General features: G+C 47.4%; 2 non-coding genes and 8 pseudogenes across 2 annotated transcripts; all 10 read left to right on the top strand.

The window, feature by feature from the left end:
• Positions 1 to 2,081: 2,081 nt before the first annotated feature.
• On the top strand, positions 2,082 to 2,236 carry LOC131738667 (U2 spliceosomal RNA; annotated as a pseudogene).
• A 577-nt stretch (positions 2,237 to 2,813) lies between these two features.
• On the top strand, positions 2,814 to 2,929 carry LOC131738575 (U2 spliceosomal RNA; annotated as a pseudogene).
• A 3,961-nt stretch (positions 2,930 to 6,890) lies between these two features.
• Positions 6,891 to 7,045, top strand: LOC131738603 (U2 spliceosomal RNA; annotated as a pseudogene).
• A 606-nt stretch (positions 7,046 to 7,651) lies between these two features.
• LOC131738380 (U2 spliceosomal RNA) lies at positions 7,652 to 7,846 on the top strand. Its single transcript, XR_009329939.1, has one exon. It is a non-coding gene; the product is annotated as a U2 spliceosomal RNA (small nuclear RNA).
• Positions 7,847 to 10,379: 2,533 nt separating this feature from the next.
• Positions 10,380 to 10,512, top strand: LOC131738834 (U2 spliceosomal RNA; annotated as a pseudogene).
• A 577-nt stretch (positions 10,513 to 11,089) lies between these two features.
• LOC131738555 (U2 spliceosomal RNA) lies at positions 11,090 to 11,215 on the top strand (annotated as a pseudogene).
• A 3,626-nt stretch (positions 11,216 to 14,841) lies between these two features.
• Positions 14,842 to 14,996, top strand: LOC131738666 (U2 spliceosomal RNA; annotated as a pseudogene).
• A 2,094-nt stretch (positions 14,997 to 17,090) lies between these two features.
• LOC131738460 (U2 spliceosomal RNA) lies at positions 17,091 to 17,292 on the top strand (annotated as a pseudogene).
• A 2,236-nt stretch (positions 17,293 to 19,528) lies between these two features.
• On the top strand, positions 19,529 to 19,721 carry LOC131738455 (U2 spliceosomal RNA). Its single transcript, XR_009329977.1, has one exon. It is a non-coding gene; the product is annotated as a U2 spliceosomal RNA (small nuclear RNA).
• A 594-nt stretch (positions 19,722 to 20,315) lies between these two features.
• Positions 20,316 to 20,462, top strand: LOC131738582 (U2 spliceosomal RNA; annotated as a pseudogene).
• Positions 20,463 to 24,902: the final 4,440 nt, after the last annotated feature.

The raw sequence follows: 24,902 nt of genomic DNA, 5'->3' as shown, positions 1-24,902 counted from the left end.
TATCCCCACTGCTATATGTCGTGTGCATTGAACCCCTCCTGCAGGCAATTCGTAGGGATACCAATATAACTGGTTTCCAGCTGCCTGGATCCAACGGGGTCCAGGTCAAAACAACAGCATATATGGACGATGTGTCACTCATTTGCACCAACACATCGTCGGTACCTCGGATTAGTAATATCCTTGAGAAGTACTGCACGGCGACCTGGGCAGTGATTAATAAGTCCAAGAGCGAAGTCTACGTGTCTAAAAATTGGCAGGTAGATAGGGAACTGTCGGACATGTACCCTGTCAAAAAGGACAAAATCAAGATTCTGGGCCTCATTTTCGAGAACAATAGCTCGGGGGCCCAGAGCTGGACGGCGGCCATTAACCAGGTCCGTAAAAAGATTGGCGGATGGAGCACAAGATCCTTAACAATGACGGGTAGAGTATTAATAACCAAGTCTATACTGTTCCCCATCCTCTCTTATGTAGGAAAAATCTTTCCCCCAGACAGGACCACCAAAAAAGTGGTGGACCGCATTATCCACCGCTTTATCTGGGGCAGCAAGATGGAGAGGGTAAAGCGAGCCACCCTGAGTAAAGCCGACAAGAAGGGAGGTAAGGGGGTCCCGGACGTTGTGCAGCTCACCCGAGTGCAGGGGCTCACGCAAACTATCAAGAACATCCAGGCCCTGGACAGGAAGGTATGTTACATGAATCGTTTCTATTTTGCCACCTGTCTCAGGGCCTTGGGCCTCTGCACTATTGATAACACCGTGCCGTACTCCTGGGACCCCCCATTGTATTATAGAACCTTAAGGGACACTATATATAAATTGGGCTTAGATAAAGCAAAATTGGCCTCCTGGGAATACAAGGCTGTAACTAAATATCTTGCCGGTTCCCAGGAAATTGAAAAAGTAGCTACTTTCTCCCTCACCCAAAGCCAAAAAATCTGGGAGAATGTGTCTCACAGCTGCCTCAGTAATGTCCAGAAGGATATAGCATGGAACACCGTCCACAGTGCACTCCCCACTCGAGCGTTCATGTTCAGGAGGGGACTAGCCCAAGTAGAAACATGCCCCTATGCAAAGTGCCGCAAGAGAGAAACACCAGCCCATATCTTCTGGGAGTGTGATGTGGCTGGCAGTGTCTGGCTCTCTGTCTCTGTCTTCCTAAACAGGTTTGCTGACACGGCCAAGATGACCGCTGAGACTGTGCTCTATGGGCCTGCGGGAGGAATCACTACCAGCACAGCTAAGTGCGTTTGGCGTGTCATCAATGTTGTCAAGCAGATCCTGTGGGAAGGCCGTAACGTCTGTGTCTATCACAAGCAGGAGCTAGACACTATCACCACGACCAGAAGGGCACAAACTCTTATCAAGGACTTTGTAATTCTGGACATCCGGACCCTCGGGAAGGACAAGGCCTGCGCGGAGTGGAGGATCGCCGGACTTCAGGACGTGAAGATGGAATAAAGGAAAAAACTGGAACCGCTAGCTCCTAGGAGCGGGACTACGGGGCACCGCTAAGCCTTTTATTTATTTTGTCATGCCAGCATTCCGCCCTTTTTAGCTTGCATGACCGTTTTTCAAAGGTGCCCTGGTTTTATGTAGTCTTTTTGTTTCAGTTTTATGGACCTTTGATTTAATTTGAATGTTTTATTTGATTTTGTTTTGTTTTGTTTTATGTATCTTTAAGATTTTTAATGTAAACTATTAAAAGTTACATTTTAAGTGTTTTAAAATTTTAGAATTTTAACTCACTGTTTATACACTGTCCCTTTTCCCCTGTCCCTGTTTTAGATCTAGGTTTATGTTCACTTTTTTAGAGAGCACTCCCCGGCCCTCACAAGCACTGGTTTTTTATAGATGGTTCTTTTTTTCCAGTCACTTTTAAAACAGCACAGGTTTTTTTCATGTTGATTTTAATCTGTGTCTGTTTTAACCATGTACAAAGCACAATTGTCTTGGTGTTTTTAAATGTGTTTTAAATGCTTTTAAAACAAAAAGTATGTCTGTATGCATGAATGTCATCTTTAAAAGAAATGTAAAATGAATGAAAAAACGAATGGGTGTAAATGTAAAAAATGTAAAATCTCAATAAAAGAGTATTAATATCTGATACGTCCCCTATCAGGGGACCATATATTAAATTGATTTTTGGAATCGGGAGATGGAACAGGGGCTTGCTCCGTCCACTCCACGCATCGGCCCGGTATTGCAGTACCTCCGGGAACGGTGCACACCTTTCTCTAACGTTGGTCAAAGTCAGATCTGGATCTCTCCTGTGAGCATTTTGTCTACCCCTGCTGGAGGGAGAGTGCTAGTGTTGATGCAAGTTTTCCCGCCGTTTTACTTCTTTTTTTTTTCTTTCTCTCTTTCTTTCTTTCTCTCTTTCTTTCTCTTTCTTTCTTGCTTTCTTTCTTTCTTTTATTCACATGTGGTGATGATGTAGACAGCAGCAGTTTGTTTCCTGGGAGCATGCAGATAACCAGACAAGTGTGGTGGAACATGTCCCTATGCCAGGACCTTCTTAGCAAGCCAGCCAGCCAGCGAGGCACAGTTGTAGTTACCCAAGGCACCTTGCACAGCATAGCAGCTTGGCATGACTATTTGTAAGATGCACTCCGCCAGTTTATGTTTTGTTTTTGGTGTTATGTGTGTGTTTTTGCTTTGTTTTGTTTTCTCCTGCTTAAATTGCACATTTCCCCTCTGGAAGCAGCAGCCCGTTTTTTGGGGGTCTGCTTGTGCTTGGAATTTTGCACCCACCTTTGAATCCCCCTGTGCCGTCCAGGCTGGGGGGCCCCGGGCAAGGGCCAAGTCGCCATCGCTTCTCGGCCTTTTGGCTAAGATCAAGTGTAGTATCTGTTCTTATCAGTTTAATATCTGATATGTCAGGAGCATCAGGGAGACACAAAAAAGATTTGATGTACTAAACTATCTAGCTAACTTGAAAGCAGATCTCATCTTTCTGCAGGAGTGTGGTATTTCGTCGAGCCCTGATTATAGTTACCTGAAGGAGAGTTGGACCCTGGGGGACTCCTTCTGGTCGGGCTCCAACATAGCCAGAGCCGACGGAGTAGGTATCCTGTTTAAAAACCCATTTATTACCTCCCGCAGCAGCAGGGAGGTAGAACCTGGTAGAATTCTGAGCGTGGATGTGACATACAACAACACTCCCCTCAGACTGGTCAATGTCTACGCACCCACTAACCAAAACGAAAGAGTTCAATTTTTTCCACAGCTGCGTCCACTCCTGCTGGGGAACGTACCCGTCATCGTGTCAGGTGACTTCAATTGTGCTCTGAGGGACGTAGACCGGAGCAGGCCACGCAACGAACGCTCTAGTAGAGTTTTGTCCTCCGTAATATCTGATTTCTCCCTGTGTGATGCAGGTAAGGACCTGGTGCCTCCCTTTACCTGGGTGAGCTCATCTGGGACCTCCTTCTCCCGTATAGATCTCGTCCTGCATACCAGCTCCCTTACGAAGACGGCAGTAGACACCCAGGCAGTCTTCTTCTCTGACCATAGGCTCCTGCAGGTAACATTGCAGGTCCCTCAGACCTCCCAGATGGGGTCAGGGGTCTGGAAATTAAACACCTCCTTACTCGATGACCCCTCCATAGCTGCAGCCTATAAGAGCAGGCTTGTTGAGTGGACCACTTTGCGTGACCTATTCAACTCCCCTATAGAGTGGTGGGAGATGGTCAAAATCAGAACTAAGGGTTATTTCATAGCAGCAGGCAAGAGGAAAGCAAAAGAAAGGAGGGCCAAATATAAACACCTGAATGCTGCCCTCCAGCGTCTGAGCCTGCTTCAGCTTCGGGGGTTCCCTGTAAGTGACGAGATAGCCCAGACCAAGCTAGATCTTTCAGTGCTTTGTAGGGAGAAACAACGAAAGGTCATGCACAATGCAAAAGTGCAAAAAATGGAGGAAGACGAAAAGTGTACTCGCTTCTTCTTCCAGAAAACGAGGGAGAAGCGGCACTTGATGTCCTCCATGCTCGACAGCAGGGGGAGGATAGTAGAGGATAGTGAGGGAGTGAAAAAAGTGGTAGAGAACTTCTATAGGGACCTGTATAACATCAAAGCTACAGATGACACCCTGATAGAGTGGTTCCTGAGCCAGTTGGAGCCTGACTCAGTGCGGGACGAGGAGGAGGAGGAGAAGGACCCAGAACTCACGCTGGAGGAGCTCACCCAGGCGGTTAAGACCATGAACACCGGTAAGACGCCAGGTCCAGATGGCATCCCGGGTGAGTATTACCATCTTTTTTGGGACACGCTAAAAGTCCATTTAGCGGAGGTCTACAGAGCGGTCTACAGGGAGAAGCGGTTGGGCCCTTCTATGCGGGAGAGTGTAATTACTCTCCTTCATAAGAAAGGGGAAGTTAAAGATCTACGGAATTGGCGCCCAATCAGCCTCCTTTGCGTGGATTACAAGATACTAGCCAAAGCTCTGATGCTCCGGCTACAAGTACACCTCCCTTTGGTCATTGGCCCCGACCAGGCTTGTGGCGTCCCAGGGAGGTCCATCACGGATATTTTAATGTTAACAAGGGACATTCTGGCTTATTCTAGAGAACGGAACCATCCCCTCTGCCTGTTCAACCTTGACCAGGAGAAGGCGTTCGATAGGGTAAGCCATGAATATATGTACAAAGTGATGGACCAGATGAAATTCGCTCCTGGACTTAGGGAGTGGGTTAAAACCATATATACAAACATTAGTACCCGAGTCTTGGTGAACAGGCACCTGACTGGTAAAATATCTATCCAGTCAGGGGTCAGACAGGGTTGCCCACTATCCCCACTGCTATATGTCGTGTGCATCGAACCCCTCCTGCAGGCAATTCGTAGGGATACCAATATAACTGGTTTCCAGCTGCCTGGATCCAACGGGGTCCAGGTCAAAACAACAGCATATATGGACGATGTGTCACTCATTTGCACCAACACATCGTCGGTACCTCGGATTAGTAATATCCTTGAGAAGTACTGCACGGCGACCGGGGCAGTGATTAATAAGTCCAAGAGCGAAGTCTACGTGTCTAAAAATTGGCAGGTAGATAGGGAACTGTCGGACATGTACCCTGTCAAAAAGGACAAAATCAAGATTCTGGGCCTCATTTTCGAGAACAATGGCTCGGGGGCCCAGAGCTGGACGGCGGCCATTAACCAGGTCCGTAAAAAGATTGGCGGATGGAGCACAAAATCCTTAACAATGACGGGTAGAGTATTAATAACCAAGTCTATACTGTTCCCCATCCTCTCTTATGTAGGAAAAATCTTTCCCCCAGACAGGACCACCAAAAAAGTGGTGGACCGCATTATCCACCGCTTTATCTGGGGCAGCAAGTTGGAGAGGGTAAAGCGAGCCACCCTGAGTAAAGCCGACAAGAAGGGAGGTAAGGGGGTCCCGGACGTTGTGCAGCTCACCCGAGTGCAGGGGCTCACGCAAACCATCAAGAACATCCAGGCCCTGGACAGGAAGGTATGTTACATGAATCGTTTCTATTTTGCCACCTGTCTCAGGGCCTTGGGCCTCTGCACTATTGATAACACCGTGCCGTACTCCTGGGACCCCCCATTGTATTATAGAACCTTAAGGGACACTATATATAAATTGGGCTTAGATAAAGCAAAATTGTCCTCCTGGGAATACAAGGCTGTAACTAAATATCTTGCCGGTTCCCAGGAAATTGAAAAAGTAGCTACTTTCTCCCTCACCCAAAGCCAAAAAATCTGGGAGAATGTGTCTCACAGCTGCCTCAGTAATGTCCAGAAGGATATAGCATGGAACACCGTCCACAGTGCACTCCCCACTCGAGCGTTCATGTTCAGGAGGGGACTAGCCCAAGTAGAAACATGCCCCTATGCAAAGTGCCGCAAGAGAGAAACACCAGCCCATATCTTCTGGGAGTGTGATGTGGCTGGCAGTGTCTGGCTCTCTGTCTCTGTCTTCCTAAACAGGTTTGCTGACACGGCCAAGATGACCGCTGAGACTGTGCTCTATGGGCCTGCGGGAGGAATCACTACCAGCACAGCTAAGTGCGTTTGGCGTGTCATCAATGTTGTCAAGCAGATCCTGTGGGAAGGCCGTAACGTCTGTGTCTATCACAAGCAGGAGCTAGACACTATCACCACGACCAGAAGGGCACAAACTCTTATCAAGGACTTTGTAATTCTGGACATCCGGACCCTCGGGAAGGACAAGGCCTGCGCGGAGTGGAGGATCGCCGGACTTCAGGACGAGAAGATGGAATAAAGGAAAAAACTGGAACCGCTAGCTCCTAGGAGCGGGACTACGGGGCACCGCTAAGCCTTTTATTTATTTTGTCATGCCAGCATTCCGCCCTTTTTAGCTGGCATGACCGTTTTTGAACGGTGCCCTGGTTTTATGTAGTCTTTTTGTTTCAGTTTTATGGACTTTTATTTGATTTACTTTGAATGTTTTATTTGATTTTGTTTTGTTTTGTTTTATGTATCTAAAAGATTTTTAATGTTAACTATTAAAAGTTACATTTTAAGTGTTTTAAAATTTTAGAATTTTAACGCACTGTTTTACACACTGTCCCTTTTCCCCTGTCCCTGTTTTAGTAATATAGTTTTATGTTCACTTTTGAACCTTTTTAGAGAGCACTCCCCGGCCCTCACAAGCACTGGTTTTTTATAGATGGTTCTTTTTTTCCAGTCACTTTTAAAGCAGCACAGGTTTTTTTCATGTTGATTTTAATCTGTGTCTGTTTTAACCATGTACTAAGCACAATTGTCTTGGTGTTTTTAAATGTGTTTTAAATGTTTTTTAAAACAAAATGTATGTCTGTATGCATGAATGTCATCTTTAAAAGAAATGTAAAATGAATGAAAAAACGAATGGGTGTAAATGTAAAAAAAGGTAAAATCTCAATTAAAGAGTATTAATATCTGATACGTCCCCTATCAGGGGACCATATATTAAATTGATTTTTGGAATCGGGAGATGGAACAGGGGCTTGCTCCGTCCACTCCACGCATCGGCCCGGTATTGCAGTACCTCCGGGAACGGTGCACACCTTTCTCTAACGTTGGTCAAAGTCAGATCTGGATCTCTCCTGTGAGCATTTTGTCTACCCCTGCTGGAGGGAGAGTGCCAGTGTTGATGCAAGTTTTCCCGCCGTTTTACTTCTTTTTTTTTCTTTCTCTCTTTCTTTCTTTCTCTCTTTCTTTCTCTCTTTCTCTCTTTCTTTCTCTCTTTCTTTCTTGCTGTCTTTCTTTCTTTTATTCACATGTGGTGATGATGTAGACAGCAGCAGTTTGTTTCCTGGGAGCATGCAGCTAACCAGACAAGTGTGGTGGAACATGTCCCTATGCCAGGTCCTTCTTAGCCAGCCAGCCAGCCAGCCATCCAGCGAGGCACAGTTGTAGTTACCCAAGGCACCTTGCACAGCATAGCAGCTTGGCATGACTATTTGTAAGACGCACTCCGCCAGTTTATGTTTTGTTTTTGGTGTTATGTGTGTGTTTTTGCTTTGTTTTGTTTTCTCCTGCTTAAATTGCACATTTCCCCTCTGGAAGCAGCAGCCCGTTTTTTGGGGGTCTGCTTGTGCTTGAAATTTTGCACCCACCTTTGAATCCCCCTGTGCCGTCCGGGCTGGGGGGCCCCGGGCAAGGGCCAAGTCGCCATCGCTTCTCGGCCTTTTGGCTAAGATCAAGTGTAGTATCTGTTCTTATCAGTTTAATATCTGATACGTCCGCTATCAGGGGACCATATATTAAATTGATTTTTGGAATCGGGAGATGGAACAGGGGCTTGCTCCGTCCACTTAGCGGAGGTCTACAGAGCGGTCTACAGGGAGAAGCGGTTGGGCCCTTCTATGCGGGAGAGTGTAATTACTCTCCTTCATAAGAAAGGGGAAGTTAAAGATCTACGGAATTGGCGCCCAATCAGCCTCCTTTGCGTGGATTACAAGATACTAGCCAAAGCTCTGATGCTCCGGCTACAAGTACACCTCCCTTTGGTCATTGGCCCCGACCAGGCTTGTGGCGTCCCAGGGAGGTCCATCACGGATATTTTAATGTTAACAAGGGACATTCTGGCTTATTCTAGAGAACGGAACCATCCCCTCTGCCTGTTCAACCTTGACCAGGAGAAGGCGTTCGATAGGGTAAGCCATGAATATATGTACAAAGTGATGGACCAGATGAAATTCGCTCCTGGACTTAGGGAGTGGGTTAAAACCATATATACAAACATTAGTACCCGAGTCTTGGTGAACAGGCACCTGACTGGTAAAATATCTATCCAGTCAGGGGTCAGACAGGGTTGCCCACTATCCCCACTGCTATATGTCGTGTGCATTGAACCCCTCCTGCAGGCAATTCGTAGGGATACCAATATAACTGGTTTCCAGCTGCCTGGATCCAACGGGGTCCAGGTCAAAACAACAGCATATATGGACGATGTGTCACTCATTTGCACCAACACATCGTCGGTACCTTGGATTAGTAATATCCTTGAGAAGTACTGCACGGCGACCGGGGCAGTGATTAATAAGTCCAAGAGCGAAGTCTACGTGTCTAAAAATTGGCAGGTAGATAGGGAACTGTCGGACATGTACCCTGTCAAAAAGGACAAAATCAAGATTCTGGGCCTCATTTTCGAGAACAATAGCTCGGGGGCCCAGAGCTGGACGGCGGCCATTAACCAGGTCCGTAAAAAGATTGGCGGATGGAGCACAAGATCCTTAACAATGACGGGTAGAGTATTAATAACCAAGTCTATACTGTTCCCCATCCTCTCTTATGTAGGAAAAATCTTTCCCCCAGACAGGACCACCAAAAAAGTGGTTTATCTGGGGCAGCAAGATGGAGAGGGTAAAGCGAGCCACCCTGAGTAAAGCCGACAAGAAGGGAGGTAAGGGGGTCCCGGACGTTGTGCAGCTCACCCGAGTGCAGGGGCTCACGCAAACTATCAAGAACATCCAGGCCCTGGACAGGAAGGTATGTTACATGAATCGTTTCTATTTTGCCACCTGTCTCAGGGCCTTGGGCCTCTGCACTATTGATAACACTGTGCCGTACTCCTGGGACCCCCCATTGTATTATAGAACCTTAAGGGACACTATATATAAATTGGGCTTAGAAAAAGCAAAATTGGCCTCCTGGGAATACAAGGCTGTAACTAAATATCTTGCCGGTTCCCAGGAAATTGAAAAAGTAGCTACTTTCTCCCTCACCCAAAGCCAAAAAATCTGGGAGAATGTGTCTCACAGCTGCCTCAGTAATGTCCAGAAGGATATAGCATGGAACACCGTCCACAGTGCACTCCCCACTCGAGCGTTCATGTTCAGGAGGGGACTAGCCCAAGTAGAAACATGCCCCTATGCAAAGTGCCGCAAGAGAGAAACACCAGCCCATATCTTCTGGGAGTGTGATGTGGCTGGCAGTGTCTGGCTCTCTGTCTCTGTCTTCCTAAACAGGTTTGCTGACACGGCCAAGATGACCGCTGAGACTGTGCTCTATGGGCCTGCGGGAGGAATCACTACCAGCACAGCTAAGTGCGTTTGGCGTGTCATCAATGTTGTCAAGCAGATCCTGTGGGAAGGCCGTAACGTCTGTGTCTATCACAAGCAGGAGCTAGACACTATCACCACGACCAGAAGGGCACAAACTCTTATCAAGGACTTTGTAATTCTGGACATCCGGACCCTCGGGAAGGACAAGGCCTGCGCGGAGTGGAGGATCGCCGGACTTCAGGACGTGAAGATGGAATAAAGGAAAAAACTGGAACCGCTAGCTCCTAGGAGCGGGACTACGGGGCACCGCTAAGCCTTTTATTTATTTTGTCATGCCAGCATTCCGCCCTTTTTAGCTGGCATGACCGTTTTTGAACGGTGCCCTGGTTTTATGTAGTCTTTTTGTTTCAGTTTTATGGACTTTTATTTGATTTACTTTGAATGTTTTATTTGATTTTGTTTTGTTTTGTTTTATGTATCTAAAAGATTTTTAATGTTAACTATTAAAAGTTACATTTTAAGTGTTTTAAAATTTTAGAATTTTAACCCACTGTTTTACACACTGTCCCTTTTCCCCTGTCCCTGTTTTAGTAATATAGTTTTATGTTCACTTTTGAACCTTTTTAGAGAGCACTCCCCGGCCCTCACAAGCACTGGTTTTTTATAGATGGTTCTTTTTTTCCAGTCACTTTTAAAACAGCACAGGTTTTTTTCATGTTGATTTTAATCTGTGTCTGTTTTAACCATGTACAAAGCACAATTGTCTTGGTGTTTTTAAATGTATTTTAAATGCTTTTAAAACAAAATGTATGTCTGTATGCATGAATGTCATCTTTAAAAGAAATGTAAAATGAATGAAAAAACGAATGGGTGTAAATGTAAAAAAAAATGTAAAATCTCAATAAAAGAGTATCAGTGGACCATATATTAAATTGATTTTTGGAATCGGGAGATGGAACAGGGGCTTGCTCCGTCCACTCCACGCATCGGCCCGGTATTGCAGTACCTCCGGGAACGGTGCACACCTTTCTCTAACGTTGGTCAAAGTCAGATCTGGATCTCTCCTGTGAGCATTTTGTCTACCCCTGCTGGAGGGAGAGTGCAAGTGTTGATGCAAGTTTTCCCGCCGTTTTACTTCTTTTTTTTCTTTCTCTCTTTCTTTCTTTCTCTCTTTCTTTCTCTCTTTCTTTCTTGCTTTCTTTCTTTCTTTTATTCACATGTGGTGATGATGTAGACAGCAGCAGTTTGTTTCCTGGGAGCATGCAGCTAACCAGACAAGTGTGGTGGAACATGTCCCTATGCCAGGACCTTCTTAGCAAGCCAGCCAGCCAGCGAGGCACAGTTGTAGTTACCCAAGGCACCTTGCACAGCATAGCAGCTTGGCATGACTATTTGTAAGACGCACTCCGCCAGTTTATGTTTTGTTTTTGGTGTTATGTGTGTGTTTTTGCTTTGTTTTGTTTTCTCCTGCTTAAATTGCACATTTCCCCTCTGGAAGCAGCAGCCCGTTTTTTGGGGGTCTGCTTGTGCTTGGAATTTTGCACCCACCTTTGAATCCCCCTGTGCCGTCCGGGCTGGGGGGCCCCAGGCAACGGCCAAGTCGCCATCGCTTCTCGGCCTTTTGGCTAAGATCAAGTGTAGTATCTGTTCTTATCAGTTTAATATCTGATACGATTAATATCTAACCAAAACGAAAGAGTTCAATTTTTTCCACAGCTGCGTCCACTCCTGCTGGGGAACGTACCCGTCATCGTGTCAGGTGACTTCAATTGTGCTCTGAGGGACGTAGACCGGAGCAGGCCACGCAACGACCGCTCTAGTAGAGTTTTGTCCTCCGTAATATCTGATTTCTCCCTGTGTGATGCAGGTAAGGACCTGGTGCCTCCCTTTACCTGGGTGAGCTCATCTGGGACCTCCTTCTCCCGTATAGATCTCGTCCTGCATACCAGCTCCCTTACGAAGACGGCAGTAGACACCCAGGCCGTCTTCTTCTCTGACCATAGGCTCCTGCAGGTAACATTGCAGGTCCCTCAGACCTCCCAGATGGGGTCAGGGGTCTGGAAATTAAACACCTCCTTACTCGATGACCCCTCCATAGCTGCAGCCTATAAGAGCAGGCTTGTTGAGTGGACCACTTTGCGTGATCTATTCAACTCCCCTATAGAGTGGTGGGAGATGGTCAAAATCAGAACTAAGGGTTATTTCATAGCAGCAGGCAAGAGGAAAGCAAAAGAAAGGAGGGCCAAATATAAACACCTGAATGCTGCCCTCCAGCGTCTGAGCCTGCTTCAGCTTCGGGGGTTCCCTGTAAGCGACGAGATAGCCCAGACCAAGCTAGATCTTTCAGTGCTTTGTAGGGAGGAACAACGAAAGGTCATGCACAATGCAAAAGTGCAAAAAATGGAGGAAGACGAAAAGTGTACTCGCTTCTTCTTCCAGAAAACGAGGGAGAAGCGGCACTTGATGTCCTCCATGCTCGACAGCAGGGGGAGGATAGTAAAGGATAGTGAGGGAGTGAAAAAAGTGGTAGAGAACTTCTATAGGGACCTGTATAACATCAAAGCTACAGATGACACCCTGATAGAGTGGTTCCTGAGCCAGTTGGAGCCTGACTCAGTGCGGGACGAGGAGGAGGAGGAGAAGGACCCAGAACTCACGCTGGAGGAGCTCACCCAGGCGGTTAAGACCATGAACACCGGTAAGACGCCAGGTCCAGATGGCATCCCGGGTGAGTATTACCATCTTTTTTGGGACACGCTAAAAGTCCATTTAGCGGAGGTCTACAGAGCGGTCTACAGGGAGAAGCGGTTGGGCCCTTCTATGCGGGAGAGTGTAATTACTCTCCTTCATAAGAAAGGGGAAGTTAAAGATCTACGGAATTGGCGCCCAATCAGCCTCCTTTGCGTGGATTACAAGATACTAGCCAAAGCTCTGATGCTCCGGCTACAAGTACACCTCCCTTTGGTCATTGGCCCCGACCAGGCTTGTGGCGTCCCAGGGAGGTCCATCACAGATATTTTAATGTTAACAAGGGACATTCTGGCTTATTCTAGAGAACGGAACCATCCCCTCTGCCTGTTCAACCTTGACCAGGAGAAGGCGTTCGATAGGGTAAGCCATGAATATATGTACAAAGTGATGGACCAGATGAAATTCGCTCCTGGACTTAGGGAGTGGGTTAAAACCATATATACAAACATTAGTACCCGAGTCTTGGTGAACAGGCACCTGACTGGTAAAATATCTATCCAGTCAGGGGTCAGACAGGGTTGCCCACTATCCCCACTGCTATATGTCGTGTGCATCGAACCCCTCCTGCAGGCAATTCGTAGGGATACCAATATAACTGGTTTCCAGCTGCCTGGATCCAACGGGGTCCAGGTCAAAACAACAGCATATATGGACGATGTGTCACTCATTTGCACCAACACATCGTCGGTACCTCGGATTAGTAATATCCTTGAGAAGTACTGCACGGCGACCGGGTCAGTGATTAATAAGTCCAAGAGCGAAGTCTACGTGTCTAAAAATTGGCAGGTAGATAGGGAACTGTCGGACATGTACCCTGTCAAAAAGGACAAAATCAAGATTCTGGGCCTCATTTTCGAGAACAATGGCTCGGGGGCCCAGAGCTGGACGGCGGCCATTAACCAGGTCCGTAAAAAGATTGGCGGATGGAGCACAAGATCCTTAACAATGACGGGTAGAGTATTAATAACCAAGTCTATACTGTTCCCCATCCTCTCTTATGTAGGAAAAATCTTTCCCCCAGACAGGACCACCAAAAAAGTGGTGGACCGCATTATCCACCGCTTTATCTGGGGCAGCAAGATGGAGAGGGTAAAGCGAGCCACCCTGAGTAAAGCCGACAAGAAGGGAGGTAAGGGGGTCCCGGACGTTGTGCAGCTCACCCGAGTGCAGGGGCTCACGCAAACCATCAAGAACATCCAGGCCCTGGACAGGAATGTATGTTACATGAATCGTTTCTATTTTGCCACCTGTCTCAGGGCCTTGGGCCTCTGCACTATTGATAACACCGTGCCGTACTCCTGGGACCCCCCATTGTATTATAGAACCTTAAGGGACACTATATATAAATTGGGCTTAGATAAAGCAAAATTGGCCTCCTGGGAATACAAGGCTGTAACTAAATATCTTGCCGGTTCCCAGGAAATTGAAAAAGTAGCTACTTTCTCCCTCACCCAAAGCCAAAAAATCTGGGAGAATGTGTCTCACAGCTGCCTCAGTAATGTCCAGAAGGATATAGCATGGAACACCGTCCACAGTGCACTCCCCACTCGAGCGTTCATGTTCAGGAGGGGACTAGCCCAAGTAGAAACATGCCCCTATGCAAAGTGCCGCAAGAGAGAAACACCAGCCCATATCTTCTGGGAGTGTGATGTGGCTGGCAGTGTCTGGCTCTCTGTCTCTGTCTTCCTAAACAGGTTTGCTGACACGGCCAAGATGACCGCTGAGACTGTGCTCTATGGGCCTGCGGGAGGAATCACTACCAGCACAGCTAAGTGCGTTTGGCGTGTCATCAATGTTGTCAAGCAGATCCTGTGGGAAGGCCGTAACGTCTGTGTCTATCACAAGCAGGAGCTAGACACTATCACCACGACCAGAAGGGCACAAACTCTTATCAAGGACTTTGTAATTCTGGACATCCGGACCCTCGGGAAGGACAAGGCCTGCGCGGAGTGGAGGATCGCCGGACTTCAGGACGTGAAGATGGAATAAAGGAAAAAACTGGAACCGCTAGCTCCTAGGAGCGGGACTACGGGGCACCGTTAAGCCTTTATTTATTTTGTCATGCCAGCATTCCGCCCTTTTTAGCTGGCATGACCGTTTTTCAACGGTGCCCTGGTTTTATGTAGTCTTTTTGTTTCAGTTTTATGGACCTTTGATTTAATTTGAATGTTTTATTTGATTTTGTTTTGTTTTGTTTTATGTATCTTTAAGATTTTTAATGTAAACTATTAAAAGTTACATTTTAAGTGTTTTAAAATTTTAGAATTTTAACTCACTGTTTATACACTGTCCCTTTTCCCCTGTCCCTGTTTTAGATCTAGGTTTATGTTCACTTTTTTAGAGAGCACTCCCCGGCCCTCACAAGCACTGGTTTTTTATAGATGGTTCTTTTTTTCCAGTCACTTTTAAAGCAGCACAGGTTTTTTTCATGTTGATTTTAATCTGTGTCTGTTTTAACCATGTACAAAGCACAATTGTCTTGGTGTTTTTAAATGTGTTTTAAATGCTTTTAAAACAAAATGTATGTCTGTATGCATGAATGTCATCTTTAAAAGAAATGTAAAATGAATGAAAAAACGAATGGGTGTAAATGTAAAAAATGTAAAATCTCAATAAAAGAGTATTAATATCTGATACGTCCCCTATCAGGGGACCATATATTAAATTGATTTTTGGAATCGGGAGATGGAACAGGGGCTTGCTCCGTCCACTCCACGCATCGGCCCGGTATTGCAGTACCTCCGGGAACGGTGCACACCTTTCTCTAACGTTGGTCAAAGTCAGATCTGGATCTCTCCTGTGAGCATTTTGTCTACCCCTGCTGGAGGGAGAGTGCCAGTGTTGATGCAAGTTTTCCCGCCGTTTTACTTCTTTTTTTTTCTTTCTCTCTCTCTTTCTTTCTCTCTTTCTTTCTCTCTTTCTTTCTCTCTTTCTTTCTCTCTTTCTTTCTTTCTTTTATTCACATGTGGTGATGATGTAGACAGCAGCAGTTTGTTTCCTGGGAGCATGCAGCTAACCAGACAAGTGTGGTGGAACATGTCCCTATGCCAGTTCCTTCTTAGCCAGCCAGCCAGCCAGCCAGCCAGCGAGGCACAGTTGTAGTTACCCAAGGCACCTTGCACAGCATAGCAGCTTGGCATGACTATTTGTAAGACGCACTCCGCCAGTTTATGTTTTGTTTTTGGTGTTATGTGTGTGTTTTTGCTTTGTTTTGTTTTCTCCTGCTTAAATTGCACATTTCCCCTCTGGAAGCAGCAGCCCGTTTTTTGGGGGTCTGCTTGTGCTTGGAATTTTGCACCCACCTTTGAATCCCCCTGTGCCGTCCGGGCTGGGGGGCCCTGGGCAAGGGCCAAGTCGCCATCGCTTCTCAGCCTCTTGGCTCCGATCAAGTGAGTTAGGGAAGGCGATTGTAGCAGTGGGAGTACAACCAGCTATCAGAGAGAGAGCATGGAGTACAAGTCGGCTACAAATACTCTCCGGTTTCTGTTGAAGAATCCGGAGGAGCAGTGGACTCGGAAGAAGTTCGTTCATGAGGTGATGTTCGGGTTGCTGGGACTGAGTTTGGAAGAGATCCTGTGCTTGGAGGACCACCAGAAGAAGGGTATGTTTGATCTGACCCTGAGGACGGAAGATTTGTGTTGGGAGAAGAAGGTGGTGTATGAGGAGGCAGTAACAGAGCTGAAGGAGAAGTTCGAGTTTGAGCCGATTTTTCTGCTGGAATGGAGGATAATTTTTGTGAAGATGAACAGTGCTCAGGTTCCCATGGATGATATCAAGCGGGTACTGGAAGAACGACTCATCCTGAAGGGTGAGTTAGTGAAAACCTGTGACTCTGATGGAGTATGGAATAAATGGAGAAAGGTTTATGGAAGATTTAAGAAGATAAGAGCAAGGGGAGAAGAATTGTTTTTAAAACCTGTTATCTTTGTGGGACCAAACAAGGGAATTGTGAGGTACGCCGTCCAGCCGGAGGTGTGCTACAAATGTAGTAATATGGATCATAAGGCAGCAGAATGCAAGATTTTGGTCTGCAGGAACTGCAATGGTGTGGGACATTTGAGCAAGGATTGCCCTGAAAAGAAGCGTTGCAATTTGTGTGGTGAAGAAGACCATTTGTATAGGGATTGTTCCAAAAGAGCAAGAAGCTATGCGGAAGCAGCTTCAGGAAGAAGGAAGGTGTTTGGAAAGAAAGATGAAGCACAGAAAGAAAAGTTGGCTGGGGGAGTGGCCTCATCTGGGGAAGGCGGAACGGCGGGAAAAGAGGAGACAAAGGAAAGGGGAGGAGAGCCGAACAGGGAGGCGGAGGAAAAGAGTGACAGAAGTATGCTGAACAGCCAACAGAAGTCCTCGGAAGGTTCCAGCTCCTCCGTGGATGATTCCATGGAGGGGGTGGAGAGTATCCAGAGAAAGAGGAAAGTGGATGAGGAAGGGGCAACAGCAAGCTCAAGTTGGGCAAAGAGTGTGGAGGAAGAGGAGAAAAGAAAAAAGAAAGGAGAATCAGAAACCATGAACAGTGGAAGGGAGGAAGGAACGTCTTCAGAAGAGTATATAATGAGGATGTTTTGTGCTAAGGAGTTGGCAGAGTTATTGGCATGGAAGGAGAGGATGAGGAAGGGAAGGATTTCTGAACAAGAGTGGAGAAGATATGAGGAAGAGAGACGAAGAGTAGTGTTGAGTGCACGGTGGAAGGCAGAAGAGGCTTTAAAGAAAGCCAAAAAAAGAAGTGAGAAAGGGGAATTGGAATTTGAGAAAAAGAAAGACTCTAGTTAGAGTTTGAGATGAATATGATGATGATTTTGATGTATTGTTTTTGAGAAATTGGGGTTTTTTTTAGTATTGTTTTTGAGAAATTGATGTATTTTTTTGAGTATTTGATTAAAATTAAAAAAAAAAAAAAAAAAAAATCTGTTCTTATCAGTTTAATATCTGATACGTCCCCTATCAGGGGACCATATATTAAATTGATTTTTGGAATCGGGAGATGGAACAGGGGCTTGCTCCGTCCACTCCACGCATCGGCCCGGTATTGCAGTACCTCCGGGAACGGTGCACACCTTTCTCTAACGTTGGTCAAAGTCAGATCTGGATCTCTCCTGTGAGCATTTTGTCTACCCCTGCTGGAGGGAGAGTGCCAGTGTTGATGCAAGTTTTCCCGCCGTTTTACTTCTTTTTTTTTTTCTTTCTCTCTTTCTTTCTCTCTTTCTTTCTCTTTCTTTCTTGCTTTCTTTCTTGCTTTTATTCACATGTGGTGATGATGTAGACAGCAGCAGTTTGTTTCCTGGGAGCATGCAGCTAACCAGACAAGTGTGGTGGAACATGTCCCTATGCCAGGACCTTCTTAGCAAGCCAGCCAGCCAGCGAGGCACAGTTGTAGTTACCCAAGGCACCTTGCACAGCATAGCAGCTTGGCATGACTATTTGTAAGACGCACTCCGCCAGTTTATGTTTTGTTTTTGGTGTTATGTGTGTGTTTTTGTTTTGTTTTCTCCTGCTTAAATTGCACATTTCCCCTCTGGAAGCAGCAGCCCGTTTTTTGGGGGTCTGCTTGTGCTTGGAATTTTGCACCCACCTTTGAATCCCCCTGTGCCGTCCGGGCTGGGGGGCCCCGGGCAAGGGCCAAGTCGCCATCGCTTCTCGGCCTCTTGGCTCCGATCAAGTGAGTTCGGGAAGGCGATTGTAGCAGTGGGAGTACAACCAGCTATCAGAGAGAGAGCATGGAGTACAAGTCGGCTACAAATACTCTCCGGTTTCTGTTGAAGAATCCGGAGGAGCAGTGGACTCGGAAGAAGTTCGTTCATGAGATGATGTTCGGGTTGCTGGGACTGAGTTTGGAAGAGATCCTGTGCTTGGAGGACCACCAGAAGAAGGGTATGTTTGATCTGACCCTGAGGACGGAAGATTTGTGTTGGGAGAAGAAGGTGGTGTATGAGGAGGCAGTAACAGAGCTGAAGGAGAAGTTTGAGTTTGAGCCGATTTTTCTGCTGGAATGGAGGATCTTTTTTGTGAAGATGAACAGTGCTCAGGTTCCCATGGATGATATCAAGCGTGTACTGGAGGAACGACTCATCCTGAAGGGTGAGTTAGTGAAAACCTGTGACTCTGATGGAGTATGGAATAAATGGAGAAAGGTTTATGGAAGATTTAAGAAGATAAGAGCAAGGGGAGAAGAATTGTTTTTAAAACCTGTTATCTTTGTGGGACCGAACAAGGGAATTGTGAGGTACGCCGGCCAGCCAGAGGTGTGCTACAAATGTAGCAATATGGATCATAAGGCAGCAGAATGCAATGCTTTGGTCTGCAGGAACTGCAATGGCGTGGGACATTTGAGCAAGGATTGCCCTGAAAAGAAGCGTTGCAATTTGTGTGGTGAAGAAGACCATTTGTATAGGGATTGTTCCAAAAGAGCAAGAAGCTATGCGGAAGCAGCTTCAGGAAGAAGGAAGGTGTTTGGAAAGAAAGATGAAGCACAGAAAGAAAAGTTGGCTGGGGGAGTGGCCTCATCTGGGGAAGGCGGAACGGCGGGAAAAGAGGAGACAAAGGAAAGGGGAGGAGAGCCGAACAGGGAGGCGGAGGAAAAGAGTGACAGAAGTATGCTGAATAGCCAACAGAAGTCCTCGGAAGGTTCCGGCTCCTCCGTGGATGATTCCATGGAGGGGGTGGAGAGTATCCAGAGAAAGAGGAAAGTGGATGAGGAAGGGGCAACAGCAAGCTCAAGTTGGGCAAATAGTGTGGAGGAAGAGGAGGAGAAATGGAAAAAGAAAGGAGTAATAGGAAATACAAACAGTGGAGGGGAGGAAAGACGGTCTTTGGGGAAAAAAGAAGAGGAGATGAAGAAGCGGAAATACCGAGCTGGAATTGAAAAGGAGGAGAGTGCAAGGGCAGGTCCGGCCGGTTCAAGTTGCGTTTCAGAGTCTGTGTTAAGTGGGGTTGAGGAAGGTAGCTCAAGTCAGACAATGAGTGTGGAGGAAGAAGAGAATTTGATGAGGATGTTTTGCGCTAAGCATTTTGCAGAGCTTTCGGGGTGGAAGGAGAGGATGAGGAAGGGAAGGATTCTTGAAGAAGAGTGGAGAAGATATGAGGAGGCGAAACAAAGGATATTGTTGTGTGCACGACGGAAGGCGAACGAGGCTTTAAAAGAAAGACAAAAGAAGAGAGAAAGTGAGAAAAAGAAGGACTTTAAGTAATAGTTTGAGATGGAATTGATGATAATTTAGATGTATTTTTTTTTGAGAAATTGATGTGTTTTTGATTAGAGATGAACATAATTTTGTTGTATTAATTTAAGAAAGTAATGTATTTTTTGAGTATTTGATTAATAAAAAAAAAAAAAAAATCTGTTCTTATCAGTTTAATATCTGATATATCCCCTATCAGGGGACCATATATTAAATTGATTTTTGGAATCGGGAGATGGAACAGGGGCTTGCTCCGTCCACTCCACGCATCGGCCCGGTATTGCAGTACCTCCGGGAACGGTGCACACCTTTCTCTAACGTTGGTCAAAGTCAGATCTGGATCTCTCCTGTGAGCATTTTGTGTACCCCTGCTGGAGGGAGAGTGACAGTGTTGATGCAAGTTTTCAAGCCGTTTTATTTCTTTTTTTTTCTTTCTCTCTTTCTTTCTTTCTCTCTTTCTTTCTCTCTTTCTTTCTCTCTTTCTTTCTTGCTGTCTTTCTTTCTTTCATTCACATGTGGTGATGATGTAGACAGCAGCAGTTTGTTTCCTGGGAGCATGCAGCTAACCAGACAAGTGTGGTGGAACATGTCCCTATGCCAGGTCCTTCTTAGCCAGCCAGCCAGCCAGCCAGCGAGGCACAGTTGTAGTTACCCAAGGCACCTTGCACAGCATAGCAGCTTGGCATGACTATTTGTAAGATGCACTCCGCCAGTTTATGTTTTGTTTTTGGTGTTATGTGTGTGTTTTTGCTTTGTTTTGTTTTCTCCTGCTTAAATTGCACATTTCCCCTCTGGAAGCAGCAGCCCGTTTTTTTGGGGTCTGCTTGTGCTTGAAATTTTGCACCCACCTTTGAATCCCCCTGTGCCGTCCGGGCTGGGGGGCCCCGTGCAAGGGCCAAGTCGCCATCGCTTCTCGGCCTTTTGGCTAAGATCAACTGTAGTATCTGTTCTTATCAGTTTAATATCTGATACGATATACTCTGGCTTCTCTTCAGTTCGAATAAATCTTTCTAAGACTAAGGCTTAGAGGGTAGTGGCATTGCCCGCTCCCTCCGAGGGTCTGTGAGAGGTTTGTTCGGGTGAGGAGGAACAGAATTTTATTTTTATTTTTGACTGGCTTTCTTCAGCTCGGCAACTTTTTGGAAGACTAATGCTCAGTCTGGTTTTGGCTTGCCCAATCCAGGCCGAGGGTCTTTCAAGATTTTGTTGACTGTTGAGAGCAGTTTTTTCTTTTTCAGGCGGTTCCAGTTTTTTTTTTTTTCAGGCGGTTCCGGCTTTTCCAGACGTTCCTGGAGTTAGAGAGAAGGAGGACCTACCATCCAGACGACCTTTGAGGACCCCTTGATGACCTAGACGACCTCATCCCCAGCCCTTGATTGTAATCGAGATCCAGACCGAGAGAGCAGCAGGCGCCCAGCAGAGGGCGCCATCTGGGAGGAGCAGAGGACGGCCCCGGACCCCGAGGAGGCGTCACAGCCACGATTCTTCCTACGTGGTCTCGGTGCCAAGCAGCGCCCCCTACTCTGCCAGGGAAGGACACCGTTCACCTGGGGAGGGGGTCCCTCTTGCGAGGCGACCATCTCCTCAGGGACTAAAGTAATAGTTCCTTCAACTGCCCAGATTTGCTGCTTACGTTGTCTCTTTTCCGTAGAGAGAGACAACTCGGACGTCCAGAGGCTTCTCCCACCCCAATCGGAGGAGCCAGCTGAAGGATGGCGTTCCGGCCAACCCAGGAGACCAGGAGGCACAATGCGGTGCGCTTCACAAGAAACAAGCAAGATGAAACGGAACCAGGACTGACGAGACTGGAGTTCAGCCGGACCATTCTTCAGAGGGGTATGGGTTTTTCCCCTTCTGACTTGAATTGTTTGGTGAAATTGCCAGGGCTTAAGGAAGTGTTTGAGGTCAGTTTTAGGAACCCCCAAAAGTTACAAGAAATGTGGTCCTTTTGGGGGGAGAATAAATATCTCGCTCCATACAAAGAATTTTGTGTGGATGCACTGACAGACAGAGAAATGAAAGTTGTTACTGTCCAATTTTTCAATGAGGCTGTTAGCGACTATGATATTACAACATGGCTTAACCGCTATGGGAGGGTGTCATCAGAAGGGAGGAAAATTACAGATGAAGATGGGGTTTGGACAGGAGCCAGAAAGTGGCTGGTACGCCTTAATGTTGATCCATCGGGCATTGGAGGCGTCCGCCACATTCCAAACTCCATAGTGTTAGGGCCCAACAGAGGGCTGGTATTCTATAATGGGATGCCAAAACTCTGCAGGAAATGTGGGGAATTAGGACACCTGGCGGCCGCATGTACTGTAGTCAAGTGCAGGAACTGCGGCGCCCCCCACGAGACCAGCCACTGCAGAGAAGAGAGGCAGTGCAATTTGTGTGGAAAGAAGGGGCACCTGTTTAAGGACTGCCCCTCTTCCTATGCCAACATGGCCAGAGCCAGCAAGGCAAATACGAACAAGCCTAGGCCTGAGCAGGAAGAGGGAGCAAGTAACAAAGATCAGTCCACATCACCACCAACAGTATCCAAGACCCAGACTCCAGCACCACCATCATCACCAGCACCCCCCTCACCCCCCCGCCCCCGAGACATGTCCCGTTTTACGAGGACCCCTTCCCCCAGCCCAGAGAGAGAGTACAACAGCTACTCCACTAGCTCCTCCAGTAGCTCCTCTGATACAGAACACGAGGCAGGGAGGGAGCCCGGACCCAGCAGCGCCCCCCCCCTGAGTAGGGCCCTCTCAGTGCCAGCACTCCCCCTCGGCTCTCGTTATGACGCCATAAGGATTGAGTCCGTGGGGGAGGAAAGCGAAAGCGACAGTGAAAGTGAGAGTGAGAAGGAGGGGAAGGGAGTGAAGAACCAGCAGAGGGTGGGGAAAAGAAAGGGTAGAGACGAGGGGGGGAAAAGAAAGAAGATCAAGATTAAAGACAGCAAGTTGCAGGTGGCCCCCATAGATCCAAAACCAGCTAATGTCCACACAAAGTCCCCAGTCTTGCCCTCGCAGGCAGAGACGGAGGCGAGTGGGACGGCTACACTGCCGCCTAGTGGGCAGGTAGCAGCCAGCCAGGGCATCCCCAGCCAGCCTTCCCAGTCGTTGGCACAAACCCTAGCACACCTCGCAGAAGAGGTGTTCACTAATGCACCGAGGGAGAGGTCGGGGTCAACACCTTCCCTGACCAGCAGTACCTCGGTAGCAATGACCCTCTTCAAGCGAAGGGCCTCCCTTCAAAGCATCCTTGACCCCCTCCCTTGTATGGGCAAAACCAGGGGCCCCCTAGAGGTCCTCCTAGATACAGCACTGGAGGACATGGGAATACCCCTGGACGCGGTAAGCCAGAAGTCTGCTAACAGCTCCAATTCAACAGACGGTAACAGCCAAAGAATGCTGTCTGTCATAACCCCCCCCCCAGGACAAAGCTGACCCACACGTTCCGAGGGGCCCTGAGCAAGTTCCACCAGACTTACCTTGTGGGGAGTTGAATAGCCCCAACAACTCCACGTACTGTGCATATAAAGACGGTGCCTTCTTGGACGAGGCAGCAGTGAGTACCTTCTCAGGGGTGATGGGAGTTGCAAATAAGCCCAAGCCCCCTCGAAGCAAGCGTAGAGCTAAGAGTAGGAAGAGTGTCCCGACCTCCCAATCATAGTCGCTATGGGGTGGACGCAGCGACTCCTTTTCTTGTTAGCTACCCTGATGGCCCTGATATGTGTGTCTGTTAATGTCAGGAGCATCAGGGAGACACAAAAAAGATTTGATGTACTAAACTATCTAGCTAACTTGAAAGCAGATCTCATCTTTCTGCAGGAGTGTGGTATTTCGTCGAGCCCTGATTATAGGGACCTGAAGGAGAGTTGGAACCTGGGGGACTCCTTCTGGACGGGCTCCAACATAGCCAGAGCCGACGGAGTAGGTATCCTGTTTAAAAACCCATTTATTACCTCCCGCAGCAGCAGGGAGGTAGAACCTGGTAGAATTCTGAGCATGGATGTGACATACAACAACACTCCCCTCAGACTGGTCAATGTCTACGCACCCACTAACCAAAACGAAAGAGTTCAATTTTTTCCACAGCTGCGTCCACTCCTGCTGGGGAACGTACCCGTCATCGTGTCAGGTGACTTCAATTGTGCTCTGAGGGACGTAGACCGGAGCAGGCCACGCAACGACCGCTCTAGTAGAGTTTTGTCCTCCGTAATATTTGATTTCTCCCTGTGTGATGCAGGTAAGGACCTGGTGCCTCCCTTTACCTGGGTGAGCTCATCTGGGACCTCCTTCTCCCGTATAGATCTCGTCCTGCATACCAGCTCCATTACGAAGACGGCAGTAGACACCCAGGCCGTCTTCTTCTCTGACCATAGGCTCCTGCAGGTAACATTGCAGGTCCCTCAGACCTCCCAGATGGGGTCAGGGGTCTGGAAATTAAACACCTCCTTACTCGATGACCCCTCCATAGCTGCAGCCTATAAGAGCAGGCTTGTTGAGTGGACCACTTTGCGTGACCTATTCAACTCCCCTATAGAGTGGTGGGAGATGGTCAAAATGAGAACTAAGGGTTATTTCATAGCAGCAGGCAAGAGGAAAGCAAAAGAAAGGAGGGCCAAATATAAACACCTGAATGCTGCCCTCCAGCGTCTGAGCCTGCTTCAGCTTCGGGGGTTCCCTGTAAGCGACGAGATAGCCCAGACCAAGCTAGAAAGGTCATGCACAATGCAAAAGTGCAGAAAATGGAGGAAGACGAAAAGTGTACTCGCTTCTTCTTCCAGAAAACGAGGGAGAAGCAGCACTTGATGTCCTCCATGCTCGACAGCAGGGGGAGGATAGTAGAGGATAGTGAGGGAGTGAAAAAAGTGGTAGAGAACTTCTATAGGGACCTGTATAACATCAAAGCTACAGATGACACCCTGATAGAGTGGTTCCTGAGCCAGTTGGAGCCTGACTCAGTGCGGGACGAGGAGGAGGAGGAGAAGGACCCAGAACTCACGCTGGAGGAGCTCACCCAGGCGGTTAAGACCATGAACACCGGTAAGACGCCAGGTCCAGATGGCATCCCGGGTGAGTATTACCATCTTTTTTGGGACACGCTAAAAGTCCATTTAGCGGAGGTCTACAGAGCGGTCTACAGGGAGAAGCGGTTGGGCCCTTCTATGCGGGAGAGTGTAATTACTCTCCTTCATAAGAAAGGGGAAGTTAAAGATCTACGGAATTGGCGCCCAATCAGCCTCCTTTGCGTGGATTACAAGATACTAGCCAAAGCTCTGATGCTCCGGCTACAAGTACACCTCCCTTTGGTCATTGGCCCCGACCAGGCTTGTGGCGTCCCAGGGAGGTCCATCACGGATATTTTAATGTTAACAAGGGACATTCTGGCTTATTCTAGAGAACGGAACCATCCCCTCTGCCTGTTCAACCTTGACCAGGAGAAGGCGTTCGATAGGGTAAGCCATGAATATATGTACAAAGTGATGGACCAGATGAAAT

The sequence above is a fragment of the Acipenser ruthenus genome, chromosome 10 (genome assembly GCF_902713425.1).
Source record: "Acipenser ruthenus chromosome 10, fAciRut3.2 maternal haplotype, whole genome shotgun sequence".
In the NCBI taxonomy this organism is placed as follows: Eukaryota; Metazoa; Chordata; class Actinopteri; order Acipenseriformes; family Acipenseridae; genus Acipenser; species Acipenser ruthenus.
This window is presented reverse-complemented; position numbering and strand designations above follow the sequence as displayed.